Source organism: Apium graveolens, chromosome 9, assembly GCF_009905375.1.
Source record: "Apium graveolens cultivar Ventura chromosome 9, ASM990537v1, whole genome shotgun sequence".
NCBI lineage: Eukaryota > Viridiplantae > Streptophyta > Magnoliopsida > Apiales > Apiaceae > Apium > Apium graveolens.
In genome coordinates this window covers 228,395,712-228,412,043 of record NC_133655.1, presented here as the reverse complement: position 1 = coordinate 228,412,043, position 16,332 = coordinate 228,395,712, and the positions used below count along the sequence as shown (strand labels likewise).

Sequence of the window (16,332 nt, the reverse complement as noted above, 5' to 3'; positions counted from 1 at the left end):
GCTCCCTCTTCGTTGCGATGTGCTAAAACAGTCTTCTTCCTTATCTCCTCGCTCCTCGATTAATATTACGATTCAACACACGTGAAACATCTCTGAAAACTACTTATATAGGAGTCCCACAAAACCCAGCTATCTCAGAAGTTGGAAGCTCAACAGAATTAGGAGTCTAAAAATAATAATTTAAATTTCCGTCCTTGAGCGGCCGCTCAGCAATCCTGAGCGGGCGCTCAGCTTCCTGAGGGGTCGCTCAGCAGAGCTGAGCGGGCGCTCAGACCCCTTCTGGAAAAAACTCTGTTTTTGCTCCCATTCTTTGCTGCATTCTGTTCCTATCTTCCCACTTCCAATGCCAAACACATGCCAAGGCTTATTCTTGATGAAATCTCTCTACAAACGCAAGTAATACCCTGAAATGCACAAATACTAGAAAAACGCATCAAATACACAAAATACTTGACTTCAAGACATCAATTCAAGCCATTATAAGACGTTCTAAGTGGTATAAAATGCCACTTATCACACCCCCAAACTTAAATCGATGATTGTCCTCAAGCGTCACAGACTCAAAAACAAAACAAAAACATGCATGAATGCAATCTATATAAAATGCAGCGATCCCTCTTACTACGACCAAACCAACCAACTTTCGACATCTCAACAAATGCAATTAGGCGAATAAAGATCAATCAAATCATGCAAACTAACATACAGCCGGAAACGTGGTGTGTGCGGACACTTAACAGATATGCTTCGAAACTAGATTAATTATCATAACTCGACTATCCTCAAGGTAATCACATGATTATACGAAGAATAAAATTCTAGGCACAAAATGACTTATAACACTTCAAGATTACTGGAGCTTATTACGGAATTATGCTTTTTATTTAACACAACAAACAAATGCTTATTTGACCGTGCAATGAGTGAGGTCCACAAAAGACTTATACAATGGCATCCATGTAGCGAGCGTTAGGTTAGCGGATCCCAGACTATAAAAGCCTTAGGTCACTAGGCACAAAGTACCCTAAGAACTTAATAACTCGAATACCAAAGAGCCCACTCGTGATCAATTATGCATTAACTCTCTATTTTTTTTTCTTTTCTTCTTTTTTTATTTGTTTTTTTTGTTTTTTCTTCAAAATTTCTGAGCAAGTGCGTTTCGCTCCATCTTGCTCAACCCTAGACTACTCGCATAAAAATACGAGCCGGCTACTAGCCATTTGACGCCTAGCCACAATTAGCAATGAATTCCACTTTTTACTCCAATTTTTCTTTTCATGCCTTTTATCACTAAGAACCTATTATAAATTCTAAGCATTATCAATAGATTAACCTTGAAAACCATCAAACCATGACATCAATCTAGTCCTTAAGCATTCTCTAAGACTTAGTGAAATTACAAGTGTTTCTAGCATGCACATCAACCTACAAGACTCAACATCCTTTAACGCTATCACTACACTCGCATTAACATCACAAATCAATTGGTAAAGCAACGCAAAAGGGATCATGGTATGTGCGTGAGCTACATGACATGATAAATAAAGCTATAAAAAAAACAAAAAAAAAACTATATGACAAAAATATGTAATTATATGAACTAAACTATCATAAATATGCAACTATATGACACACACGCAAAATATTCCTTAACTATCACCCCCAAACTTAAAATCTTCACTGTCCCCAGTGAAGGTAGTAGAAAGGAACACAGGGTATACCTACTCGGAGAGATCATCATCATCATCACCCTTAGAGGGTGGAGTATCAGGAGGCGGATACGCAGAGTCCTCACCAAAAACGGGCCACTGGATGTCGGCTCCAAGGCCTCTAAAAGCAGTCCCAAGCGCAAGGGTGAGCTCCTGAGCAAACCTGCTCTGCGTCACGTACATAGCATTCATCCTCCTCGACAGCCTCCTATACTGGGCATCAGCCATCCCAACACCCTCCTGAGCTCTAGAAGAACCTGCCTCATCACGCCCTGGTCTCGCCATGGTAGCACCGCGTGCTGGACGCCCTCCTGGAAGACGATAACCCAGCCCATGCTCCTCGGGCTCTCCACCAGTCCACACCTACATCGCATTCTGAGTCCCGGAATCAATAGGAGCGGCCGGCAGCTGCAACTGCTCGTGAGAAGGCCACTAAACTCCCACTGCACGGCAAAGCTTTGTAACAGTAGATGCATAAGGGATGTTCATGTGCTTCGCTCCCCTAAAAAATTTTAGAATTCCTTAGTAGATGAACTCACCAAGGTCCACATAGTACTCCTCATTCAAAATACCCCATAACAACTGTGCTCGCTCAACTGTAACCTCATGTGCATGTGAAGTAGGCAGAATATTAGCACAAATAAAGGCATTCCAGGCACGGGCATACCTATTCATCACAATCGCCGGAAAATGAAGATACTCGTTAGTCCCAGTCTTGAACGTCCAAACCGTGCCCGACCTATAGAGAGTGGCACAAATCAAATCTAAGTTAAAATATTCAGCAGTCTTCTCGTTCTAATTCTCCTTCGTGGGCTTCTTCTGTCGCTGCCCAATCACACGGCGAATCGCCTCAGGGTGATAATCCACCGTTATCCCCCGCACAATAGAAAACCCATTCTTTTCAGTCTTCGCATTCGCATAGAACTCGCGAACCACGCTCATCGGAACTGCCTCTGGTGACTCACAGAAAGCAATCCAACCTTTCTCAGCAATCATTGGCAACAACTCGCCATCCCTCCCCGATGGTAAGAATCCCCTCTCCTTCAAAATCAGCTTACCCAGAAGCCTAGTATACTCCTCCTCAGCAGCCCTATCAAACAAGCGAGGCCTCGCAGTAGTACCTCTTGAAGAATCAGCAGTAGGAACAGTGTTGCTGCTATCAATAGTCCTGGATCTCTTGGGTGTCATTGAAACTGAGAAAAAGTGCTTAAGAATTGTGTTTTTGAATATGAGAGAGAGTTTAAGGTTTGAAACTGTATGGGGGAGTATATGGAATAGTTGTATGTATATATAGGGTAGAGATTAGGTTAAAATTTGATTAGGAGTGGGTTTGAGGGTTAAAAACGTGGGTAATGGGAAGATAATTTGTGCGTAGTGGGTTTGTGTTTTGATTTTTGATTTTTTTGATTTTTTTTGGTTTTTTCCTAAAGCTTAAAAAAAATTCCGCCAGTCGGGCCCTGAGCGGTCGCTCATCAAAGCTGAGCGGACGCTCAGCTTGCTGAGCGGTCACTCAGCAGAGCTGAGCGGGCGCTCAGGGGTCTTCTGGAAAAATAATTTTCTTGCGCTATTTTTCTGATTTTTTGTGGTTTTGGATAGGTTACGAACTTCTAAGGGTGCCTATAACAACAAATCATGGGTTGCCTCCCAAGAAGCGCTTCTTTTTCGTCATTAGCTTGACGTAGCGTACCTTACTCAAGTTGTCAATAAAACGGCACTAACCACTTCCCGGGTTGCCATGTCCCCATAGTAACGCTTCAAACGCTGACCATTAACCTTGAATGCTTAGTCCGAATCATTCTAAAAAATCTCCACCGCTCCATGTGGAAACACAGTTTTGACAATAAAAGGTCCAGACCACCTTGATTTCAACTTTCCAGGAAAAAGTCAGAGACGAGAGTTGAATAAAAGAACTTGCTGCCCCGGCACAAATGACTTAGGATATAGCTTCCTGTTGAGCCACCTTTTCACTTTTTTCCTTGTACATTTTGTTGTTCTCGTACGCTTGGAGTTGAAATTTATCAAGTTCATTTAACTGAAGCATTAGCTTCTTTCCAGCTGCATCTAGATCAAGGTTCAACTTCTTCAGCGCCCAATAAGCCTTATGCTCAAGCTCCGCAGGTAAATGACATCCCTTACCATAAACAAGTTGAAACGGGGACATCCCAAGTGGAGTCTTGTATGCTGTTCTGTAAGCCCAAACAGCTTCATCGAGCTTCAAAGACCAATCTTTCCTTGACGGACAAACAACCTTCTCTAACATGTGCTTAATCTCTCTATTATACACTTCTGCTTGACCATTAGTTTGCGGATGATAGGCAGTAGCAACACGATGATTCACATTGTAGCACTGCATCATAGAAGTGAACTTACGGTTGTAGAAATGCAACCCCTCATCACTTATGATTACTCGCGGCGTTCCAAACCTTGTGAAAATCTGCTTATGAAGAAAATTCACCACTACCTTTGCATCATTCGTCGGTAGAGCCTTGACTTCTACCCATTTTGAGACATAATCGACTGCCAGCAAGATGTACTGATTATTGCAGGGCGAGACAAATGGCCCCATGAAATCGATTCCCCAAACATCAAAAACCTCGACTTCAAGCATCACATTTAACAGCATCTCATCCTTCCTCATAAGATTCCCCATTCTTTGGCAACGATCATACCTTAAAACGAACTGATGAGCATCCTTAAACAAAGTAGGCCAGAAAAAACATGCTTGCAGAATACGAGTTGTCGTCTTCTCACCACCATAATGTCCACCATAAACTGTGGAGTGGCAGTCTCGTAATATCCCCTCCGTCTCACAGAATGGGATACATCTCCTGATGATCTGGTCAGCTCCCTGTCTAAACAAATACGGTTCATCCCACATATACCACTTCACCTCATGCAGAAACTTCTTCTTTTGAGCTGTACTCATATTAGGAGGCATTATATTGCTGACAAGATAATTCACAATATCTGCGAACTATGGCTCTTCCTCCTGAACTGCGAACAACTGCTCATCCGGAAAAGATTCGTTGATCAATGTCTTATCATGTGAAGTAGAATCAGGATTCTCCAATCTGGAGAGATGGCCAGCTACTTGATTCTCAGTACCTTTTCGATCCTTAATTTCTAACTCAAATTCCTATAGCAAGAGCACCCAAGAACTTAATTTCTACCACAGTAATACCTCTTTTCTTAGGTACACATTGCACGGGGCTCACCCAAGAACTGTCAGAAATGGGATATATGATTCCTGCATCCATCCACTTCAGAATTTCTTTCTTCACCACTTCTTCATGATAGGATTAAGTCTTCGCTGTTGCTCAACAGTCGGCTTACTACCCTCCTCTAGCAAAATTTTATGCATGCAGTACGAAGGGTTGATCCCCTTGATGTCTGTTATAGTCCATCCGATAGCCGATTCGAATTCTCTCAAGATCCTCAAGAGCTTGTCCTCCTCACTACCTGAAAGGTCAGATGCAATAATAACAGGTAAAGTAGATGCATCACCTAAAAAAGCATACCTCAAGTATTCAGGCAATGGTTTAAGCTCCAAGGTAGGTGCTTCCTCAATAGATGGTTTGAGCTTTCCTTCAGCATTTTTGAGGTCAGAAGTACCAAGAGATTCAAACGGCATGTCTAGCTTTCGCCTCCAAGGAGAAGCATTTAGATATTGTAGTTGCTCATTGCCATCCTCATCATCACTGTCAAAGTCCCCCACTAAGGCTTTCTCTAATGCATCAGACATTAGCATATGATCAAGTTCTGAAGTAACCGCAGAATCAATCAAGTCCACCTTTAAGAACTCCTCATCTTCTGTAGGGAATTTCATCGCTTTGAATACATTGAATGTTACATCCGGATCCTGCACCCTCATAGTAAGTTCACATTTCTGCACATCTATCAAGGTACGGCCTGTAGCCAACAAAGGTCTCCCCAAGATTATAGGAATCTTCTTATCTTCCTCGAACTCCAGAATAAGAAAGTCTGCTGGAAAGAAGAGCTTATCCACCTTTACTAGCACATCCTCCACTATATCTCGTGGGTATGTAATAGAATGATCAGCCAATTGTAGAGACATGTAGGTGGGCTTTGGATTAGGCAAATTCAACTTTTTGAAGATAGACAACGGCATCAGATTGATGCTTGCTCCCAAACCACACAGGCACTTGTCAAAAGACAACTTGCCAATGGTGCAAGGAATGGTGAAGCTACCTGGATCTTTAAGCTTTGGAGGTAATTTTTGTTGCAGCATAGCACTGCACTCTTCAATTAGAGCAACGGTCTCAAGGTCATCCAGTTTCACCTTCCTTGAAAGTATAATCTTCATAAATTTTGCATAACTAGGCATTTGCTCCAGAGCCTCAGCGAAAGGTATATTGATGTGAAGTTTCTTGAACACCTCCAGAAACTTACCAAACTGCTTATCCAGCTTTTGTTGATGTAATCTCTTAGGGAAAGGTGGTGGAGGATAGAGCTGTTTCTCCCCTGTATTACCCTCAGGCAGAGTGTGTTCAACAGTAGTCTTCCTTGATTCCGCCGCTTTCTCCTTTTGCTTTTCTTCTTCGCCAACTTCAGCTTCTCCGTCTTTTGCTTTTTCAGCATCAACAACTTTTCCAGACCTTAAGGTAATAGCCTTGACTTGCTCTTTAGCTTCCTTTCTGCCTGGCACTTCAGTATCACTGGGAAGTGTGCCAGGTTGACGATTGAGCACTGCATTGGCTATTTGACCGATTTGATTTTCCAAGGTCTTGATAGAAACCGCCTGACTTTTGCACAACAGCTTAAGTTCCTCAAAATCAGCACTAGATGGTGGAGCTGCACCTCCTTGTTAAGGATATGATTGTCTTTGAGCATACTGCGGTGGTTGCTGGAATCCAGGTGGATAAAACTGTTTACTTACGCCTTGCTGATATGGTTGCTGAATAGCATTCTGATTATTACTCCAGCTGAAATTTGGATGATTCCTGTTGTTAGGATGATAAGTAGCTGGCACAGGCTGTTGCGGTCGCTGATAATTGTTCACATACTGAACAGATTCACTAACAAGAGAACACTGATCCATAGTATGAGACCTGCACAAAGCTCACAGACCATAGCTATCTGATTGACTCCATATGTGGCTAAAGAATCGACCTTCATAGACAGCGCTTGGAGCTGCGCTGCAATAGATGTAGCTGCATCAACTTCCAGAATACCTGCTACCTTCTCAGCATCATCCTTTGAGTAGGGTTTTGATGCTCATTTGCAGCCATAGTCTCAATAAGATTATAAGCCTCGGTATAGCTTTTTGCCCACAAGGCGCCTCCAGCTGCTGCATCGAGCATGGGCCGAGATTGGGCCCCCAAACCATTATAGAAACTAGTGATCACCATCCAATCAGGCATACCATGATGTGGACACTTTCTCAACATCTCCTTGTAACGCTCCCAAGCTTCGCACATAGATTCTGTAGGTTGCTGCTCAAACTGAGTAAGAGCACTCCTCATAGCCGCAGTTTTCGCCATTAGATAGAACTTCACCAGAAACTTCTGTGCAAGATCTTTTCAAGTAGTGATGGACCCATCTGGTTCAGAATGTAACCAGTCCTTAGCTTTATCCCTCAGTGAGAATGGGAAAAGCCTCAGTTTGATAGCCTCATCAGTCACACCATTATATTTGAAAGTACTACAGATCTCAACAAAATTCCTGATGTGCATGTTGGGATCTTCAGTAGCAGCACCTCCAAAAGAAACAGAATTCTGCACCATCTGAATAGTGCCCGGCTTGATTTCAAAAGTGTTAGCCTGAATAGCGGGTGAAGGATGTTTGACTGAATGTCATCAATTTTAGGCCGAGAAAAGTTCATAAGTGTTGGATCTGCCGGAACTATCCGATCACCCATGATTACTGGTTCTTTCTGCTCACTTTCTGTATCCGAATCTTCAAAATCTATCTTCTCCGGAATACCAAGAACTCCGTCTGTCTCCTCAGCCGTATCTAAAGTCCTCTTGCGAGTACGAGAATGTGTTTGCATAAATGCTCGCTAAAGTACCTGAAACACAACCGGAAACAATAAGTAACTAGTCTTAATCAATGAGTCATAATGACCACTGATGGTAAGTACATAAACTAAACAAATACGCCGAGTCCCCGGCAGCGGCGCCAAAAACTTGTTAGGGCGAAAACATGCGCTAATAATACACGCAAGTATACGTGTTCGAAAGTAATATAGAATACTTTCTAGTTCGTTCCCACAGAGACTCAGACTAATTATGTTCAATTAACACTCACTCACCAATGTATAATTATTTCTCAATGCCAAGACAATAACACTTAGATTTGATTAACTAATTATTAACTACAATTAACTATGAGAATTAAGCATTTAATTGACACTTGAATTAACAATATTAAACATACATGAGATCACAACTTCATTACTACTTCCTTCAATAGTTATTGTTATTACCCTTAGCATGTAACGGTGATGATATTAATCGAACAACACGAAACTGATAAAAGCCAATTTTCGTTATACTAATACCATTCTACCAAACATCCACAATTAAGATAGAAGTTGAAGAGGCATCAATTATGTTGAGACCCTATATGTCTACAGAATTTGACAATATAATGATTTAAGCACAAGTTATTCCTTATGATTACACAGGGCAAGTAAAACGGTTAGAGTTACCTACTAATCATGCATACACAAATATGAACCTATGCTAGGATGGCAAGTTCTAAACCTCAAGATCCACCGTCGCTTCATAAGAGATTAACACCCTATCTTATATGTTCGCGACGCACATAAGACGAATAAGCACAACCAATACTAGATATCATACAATCATCACACACTAAGGTATTAAACAACTAACTAAAGAATTCCATAGCAAATCCGTTACGACCCCATGATCACGATTAGCCCATGATTGAACTCATCGTCACCATGGATTCATATGAAAACATGATAATAACACACGAGAATAATAATTAAAACTACTTATATTAAACCAGAGTACGTCACAAGAGTAAATAGGTTCAAAGTAAAGAAAACTAGCATCCAACGTTACAACGAAATAAAGAATCACAAGAAAATATGCTTCCTCTTCGTTGCGATGTGCTAAAACGGTCTTCTTCCTAATCTCCTCGCTCCTCGATTAATACTACGATTCAACACACGTGAAACGTCTCTGAAAACTACTTATATAAGAGTCCCACAAAACCCAGCTATCTCAGAAGTTGGAAGCTCAACAGAATTAGGAGTCTAAAAATAATAATTTAAATTTCCGTCCCTGAGTGGCCGCTCTGCAATCCTGAGCGGGCGCTCAGCTTCCTGAGCGGTCGCTCAGCAGGGCTGAGCAGGTGCTCAGACCCCTTCTGGAAAAAACTCTGTTTTTGCTCCCGTTCTTTGCTGCATTTTGCTCCTATCTTCCCACTTGCAATGCCAAATACATGCAAAGGCTTATTCTTGATGAAATCTCTCCACAAACGTAAGTAATACCCTGAAATGCATAAACACTAGAAAAACGCATCAAATACACAAAAAACTTGACTTCAAGACATCAATTCAAGTTATTATAAGACGTTCTAAGTGGTATAAAATGCCACTTATCAGAAGGCACTGGAACGCTGCCTGACTACCGCGGAAGAATCTCCTAGGCATCTGTAATACCTACATAAAATATTCTGCAAGGGTGAGCAATCAATTGCTCAGCAGTACCACTATATGAATAACAAGTAAAACAGTTTATGATAAAGCAGTGACAGGAACAGAGATTATAGCTCATTTACAAAACATGGTAAACATTTATAAACTGGAAATTCAAAACTAGCATGCTCCGTAAAACAATAGCATCAGTCGTGTGCTGTGTGTAAATACCAAAGTTAAATCTTAGCATGTTATTTCATTCCCCAATCATTTGTCTCAACCAGTTGATTTATTAAACAATTTTAAAACTGAATCAATCAAATCTATTGGACGTTCAACATGTGAAGATAGCTGATCAGTCTACCCTTACCAGACAGCGACTAACGACCGTCCAGAAAAGAAAGAATGTGTTCCGGAACTTGAGAAAAGACTAGCTAGGTCTTTCCCCTAACGCTGGACTAATCGGTTAAACAGAGAGCCCAACCAAATTAGCCACTTATGCCTACTCAATTCCAATAGATCAACTGAATTCCCTTTTTACTCTTTCCAAAATTCCACGACATAGGTTGATCAAAATATTACACGACATAGGTGGATCAAAATCTTATCTTTATCCAGTTTCCAAAATCACTATCACCTATCTTTTTTTAAATTCATTCTGTCTTAACACACTATTCAAAACTTCTTTTCATTTTAATCACGTTTAGAGATAGGTGCTTTCAGAAGTTACTTTTCTCCAAAACATATTTTTAAACAACATTTCCAAATACAGGGGATACGTAACTTAAAATGTTCTGTTCCATTACGAGAATAAAACAAAAGTTACTCATATATACTGAACCATAAGAGTATGGTCAGGGGTACTTGCCTTGCAGAGCTTACGCCTATCCCTAATTGACCTTGGACTGATTTGGACAAGTGGATTTATCGCCTTACTATCAGCTCATATTCATAACCCAATCACAATTAAATACGCAATCCAAGTCTCAATATAATCTTTAAATACCGGTTGAATATTTCTCGATTTGAAACTAATTTCACGAACTAAATTAATATTTTAAAATTTTAGGACTCACAATAAACATCATAGTCCACCGTCGGCTCGCCGAGGCTCATCGCCGACGGCGGTAAAATTCGCGGGTACCCGATTAAATTCGGGTTTCCAGCGTAAATTTCAACAATAAATAAATTCTTGCACGGGTATATTTTATTTCACAAATATTTTTAGTCTACATATATTTTTCTGCAAGAAAATAAAGATTCAATAAGTAAATTAAAATAAGCATCAGTAATTTAAAATAAGCATTCAGACAACCACAACACAGGACACGCGCTCCACGCGCCCGGAATACAGACGAGCACCAGCCGGAAAACAACCGGCGGCGCAAGCAATAAATAGAGTAGCATAACCGCGACTAACAACCTGAAAGGCATATGTTAAGCCTATTTGTTTATTCGAGGATTTAACTCAACTCAAATAAAAATGTAATAAGTAAATAGTGGATCTATCGTCGGAGAGATCTCACTAAGTAACATATGTCAAAGGGTTAAGAAACATTGTTCATCTACAGACTTGAAGATTCACTGGAAGAAGCTCAAGTAATTGATCAAGCCTCAGTGATATAAATCAAGATTGTAGATTTAACCAAGTGACAGAGATCTCGTCAGGGTATCAATTAATTACAGGAATTTAATCTGAAGAAAATCAAGACTTGAAGAAACATCACAGAAGTTAGTCATTCATGAACCAGACAGTACATCGAGTGTCAACATTCAAGTGGTGAAATGGATTCAGTGATTTTCAGAAGATTGTCAGAAGAGTGGTTGCTGTTCAAGAGTAGTATTAATTCTCTATTAATTAATTAAGTCATTTAAATTAATTAAGAAAATAAATTAAATCTGCAAAGATTAATTTATTGATTAATTGAATTAATTGGTTAATTAATTCTGAATTAATATTATGCATTTTTCAGAAATGATTTTGAATTTATATTCAAAAAGAAAATCAGCAAAACAGATTTGAATTGGTATGACAATTGGATTGTCATACCGAAAGTCCTACCAAGTCTTTCTGGATAGTTCTACCAAGTCATTCTATTGTCCTACCGATAGTCTTTCCAAGTCAAGTAATTGTCCTACCGAAAGTTCTACCAGTTCAAATGATTGTCTTGCTAGTTCATTTTGGATTGTCTTACTAGTTCATTTTGGATTGTCTTGCTAGTTCATTTTGGATTGTCTTGCCGAATGTCATCTTGATTCAATTCGAGTGATCTGTTTACTTAAACAAACAGAAGCAGATCATTTTGTCAACACAATTGAATACACAGCCAACCACTGAAGAACACAAAACAAACAGAAGCAGAGAAATTATTGTAAAATTCTCAGAGCATTTATTTCTAGCAGTTATTGTTAAATCCAATCCACTAGAAATTCTTTTGTTGTTCTTGTGTAACTATCTAGCGGATCAAAATCCCTAGAACTTAATCTCAAATCGATTTTAGCATTTGATTCTAATTATTGCAAAAATAGAAAAAGTTCATGTCGAATTTATTCTAAATTTGTGATAATTAATTTGAGATTAATTCCTTGTAACAGATACCGTTGTTGTAACACAATTCAAGTTTAATAAAAGTTTTATTTAACTTGAATTTTGTTTCAATTTTTATTCCGCATTTTATTCGATTAAACGGTATAGTTTGTATTCAACCCCCCTTCTACAAACATATTGGGACCTAACAATTGGTATCAGAGCCTTCTGATTAACGTACAAATCAAGATCCTAGACTTTTGTGTTTCTTTCACTCCTTGAATTTTGTATTCACTCAAAAAATTCATAATGACTACACAAAAAGTTGGAACCGTTAAAATTCCACTATTCGATAAAGAAAATTATATAATGTGGAAGAAGAAGATGCTATTGTTTTTACAAGTTGCTAATCCCAAATATCTGGAAGTGTTAAAGAAGGGTCCAAAAATTCCTATGGTTATTGAACCAGAGGTAACAGAAAATGATGTGGTGATCACCAAAGCTAAAACTTATGTAAAGAATCCTGAGGATTTTTCTCCTGCTGAAAAAGAAGAAGCCTCCCTGGATGCTAGCCTTCAATTAATTTTAGTAGATTCCCTTGATCCCTTGATGAATAGACATGTGATGAATTGTAAAGATTCCAAACATATCTGGGAAACTATTGAGATTATTAATGAAGGCACGGAGGAAGTTAGGGAGAACAAGTTAGAAATCCTAACCTCTGAGTATGAATACTTTAAATCCAATCCAGGAGAAGGAATCACTGAAGTGTTTGAGAGGTACAATGCATTGATCAACAACCTGAACATTAATGGTAAATACTATTCCATCAGGGAGGTCAACAAAAAGTTCCTTTTAACGCTGCCAACTCATCTCGAACATAGAATCACTGCCATAAGAGAAGCAAGAGATCTGAGTGAGATTTCTTTGGAAAGGCTCTATGGTGTGTTAAAGACTTATGAGTTGGAGCAGATTCAGCAGAAGTAAGTTTACGGGAAAGGAAGAGTGGTCAGCACATCTACTTCTCTAGTAGCTGATGAACAACAACAACAACCACAATATCAACAACAATCTCAACAGTCAGAAAGAATGGTACAGTCTTCCAAGGTTGAAGAAAATGTGATAGTAGCAGAATTTGATCCTCCTACTACAAATGAATCAGGAGATGATTTTTATTCCTTGGAAGAACTGGAGCAATTGGAGGATGAGTCAATGGCCCTGATTGTCAAGAGATTCTCAAATGTCAGATTCAAAAGGAATCCCAAGTTCAAGTACAAGTCCAACTACAACAGATTCCAGAAAGGTGGATCTTCATCCTCTAACACCAGCAGTGGTGGGTACAAAACAGGGATGGTTGATCGAAGCACCATTCGATGCTTCAACTGTAATGAGTTGGGACACTTTGCCACATAATGCAGGAAGCCAAAACAATTTAGGAAGAACTCTTATGATTCTAATCAGAAGAGTAAATCTGAAAGGGCTTACCTGGCAAAGGGAAGAAGCTGGGATGATACTGACAGTGAAGATGAAGAAGTTGGGAATCTTGCTCTCATGGCTAGTGATGCAAATACCTCATCGTCAAGAAAAGAGGTAAAATTTACTGATGCTGAATTAGTTTATCATCTAGGAGGTTCCTTAGATTGTGCTCGTCGTGATAATGAATTGTTAAATCAACAAATCAAAGACCTTGAGAAAGAGGTCAATAAATTAAGACTTGTGCACATTAATCAAGATAAATTAAAATAACAAGTATCTTTTCTAGAGAATAGAGTTGACTGTTATAGACAACTTGAAACTATTCTCAAAGACAAGATCATCGGTCTTGAGGCTAAGGTTAAAGCTTACTTTAATTCTTGTTCGAAGTCCAAAGAGTTTTACAATAAGCAAGCTGTTAATCAAATATCTGGAATAGGTTATGATTACAATGCTGCTATTGGAAAATTAGGCATAAACTCCCCTCCTCATGTCTGTGCTAAAGGCAGGGAAGTACCACATGTGCTTAAGGGTGTTGATGAACCCCTCTATAAAGAATCAATTGCTGAACCATTTGATGAGACCTCATTTATTATTCAAGAAGAAATCCGTGCTGAAGATAATGCTAATGAGAAATCTGTCTCCAAGTCAAGTGTGTCAAAAGTTCCGGTCAAGGTTGTGAAAGCAACTGAGACTAACTCAGAAAAACATGAGTTGGATAACACAAATGCCATGTCTACCATGCATAAGTTGCCTATTGTTAATCCCTCTCATAAAGCATGTGGTGTTCCTGATTGTATGTCTTGTGCTTTTAATCTGATGTATGCTTATTTTAATGGTAAGCATGTTTCTAATGATAAGACTACTCCTCGTCAACATGTGAATAATAGAAAGCATGATAGGTCTAAGACTGCTAGTCCTCCTAAAGCTAGAAAGGAGACATTTGTGCTTAAGCCTAAACAGAAATTTGTCAAGGTTGTTCACAAGGTCAAATGTTCAGTCATTGAGAACGTTGAGAATATTAAAATTAAGAATGTTGTTTTGCCTGATAAAGGCCAATTTTACAAGTATGCCGGACCCAGCCAAGCTTGGGTTCCGAAGAAGGTCTAATCCATTTGTATTGCAGGGCATTAAACAGGTACAACCGGTAGTGTGGATTCTTGACAGCGGATCGTCAAGACATATGACCGGAGATAGAGCCCTGCTATCAAATGTGGTTGAGAAAGCTGGCCCAGTGGTTACCTTTGGAGATAACAGCAAAGGTTTAACGGAGGGATATGGCTGTTTGCTAGCTGGAAATGTTATCATTGAAAATGTGTATGTTGTGCAAGGACTTGAACACAATCTGCTTAGCATTAGTCAGTTCTGTGACAACGGCTACAATGTTTTATTCGACAAGCCGAAGTGTCAGATTCTGCACAAGAAAAGTGAAAAACCCTCCTTGATGGGAAACCAGAAAGGAAATCTGTTCGTAGCTGACATGAACTCTGGAAGCAATCCTGAAGTCAATTGTTTCTATGCAAAGGCATCGTCAGATGAAAGTTGGCTATGATACAAGAGACTTTCTCATCTCAATTTCAAAACAATGAATTCTCTTGTCAAAAGAGAATTGGTCAGAGGTCTGCCTCAGCTGGAATTCTCCCCAGAAGGACTATGTGAGGCTTGCCAGAAAGGAAAGTCAAAGAAAGCAAGTCACAGAGGCACTGACACATCTTCCATAACTGGTGTTCTGCAATTATTGCACATGGATTTATTTGGACCAGTTAATGTCCTTTCGATGTCAAAGAAGTGTTACTGTCTTGTGATAGTTGATGACTATTCCAAGTATACGTGGGTTTTATTTCTTCACTCTAAGGATGAAACACCACAAGTTGTGATTGATCATATCAAGATGATTGAGTTAGATTCTAATGTCCCTGTTAGAGCAATAAGGTTAGATAATGGAACAGAATTCAAGAATTCACTTCTTAATGGATTCTGTACAGACAAAAGGATTACCAGACAATTTTCAGCTCCTAGAACCCCTCAGCAAAATGGAGTGGTAGAAAGGAAGAATCGTACATTGATTGAAGCTGCAAGAACGATGTTAAGTGAATCAGGTCTTCCAATATACTTTTGGGCTGAAGCTGTCAATACTGCATGTTATACTCAGAATCGAACTCTAATCAACAAAGACTTCATGAAAACTCCTTATGAGATCTTGAATGAACAGAAACCTTCTATCAAATACTTTCATGTATTTGGTGCCAGATGCTTCGTGCTCAAGGATGGAGATGATCGTCGTGGTAAATTCGAGGCAAAGGAATATGAGGGTATTTTTGTTGGATATGGAAGAAGATCATACAGAGTGTATATCATTGATCAACACAAAGTAACTGAAAGTGTCAATGTTACATTTGATGACACTAAACTCCCTAGTATCCAAACTGAAGATCCTTCTGAGAAACTGAAGTTTGATGATATGTCAGATTCAGAATCAGAACATGGTCAAGAACCTGAGGTTGTTGCTGGTGAAGAACCTGTTAATCATGATGATACTCAAGGTAATAGTGATGGAAACTTTGGCAACAATGGAGATACCACTGCTACTGACGGAGAATCTTCAAGTCAACATGGCAACAACTCAGGGGGAGATGCTGAAGGATCATCTAGTAGGACACAACATCCCAATGAATTTCAAGGTGAATCATCAAGATCAAATCTTCCAAGACAGACTGTCTGGAATAAAGCTCATCCTTTTGAGTTGATTATTGGTGATCCAGATGTTGGAGTCAGAACTAGACGTGCTACTCAAAATGAGTGTTTGTTCTCAGGATTTCTTTCTGAGATGGAACCTAAGAAGATTGAGGAAGCACTGATTGATCCAGATTGGGTGATTGCTATGCAAGATGAACTCAATCAGTTTGAAAGTCAACAAGTCTGGAAACTGGTACCTAGACCTACATACAAGAAAGTTGTTGGTACTAGGTGGGTATTCAGGAATAAACTAGATG

The 16,332-nt window shown here is 39.5% G+C and overlaps 1 non-coding gene across 1 annotated transcript; it reads left to right on the top strand.

The window, feature by feature from the left end:
* The first annotated feature begins 7,088 nt into the window (after window positions 1-7,088).
* LOC141687732 (small nucleolar RNA R71) lies at window positions 7,089-7,195 on the top strand. Its single transcript, XR_012561217.1, has one exon. It is a non-coding gene; the product is annotated as a small nucleolar RNA R71 (small nucleolar RNA).
* The last annotated feature ends 9,137 nt before the right edge of the window (window positions 7,196-16,332 follow it).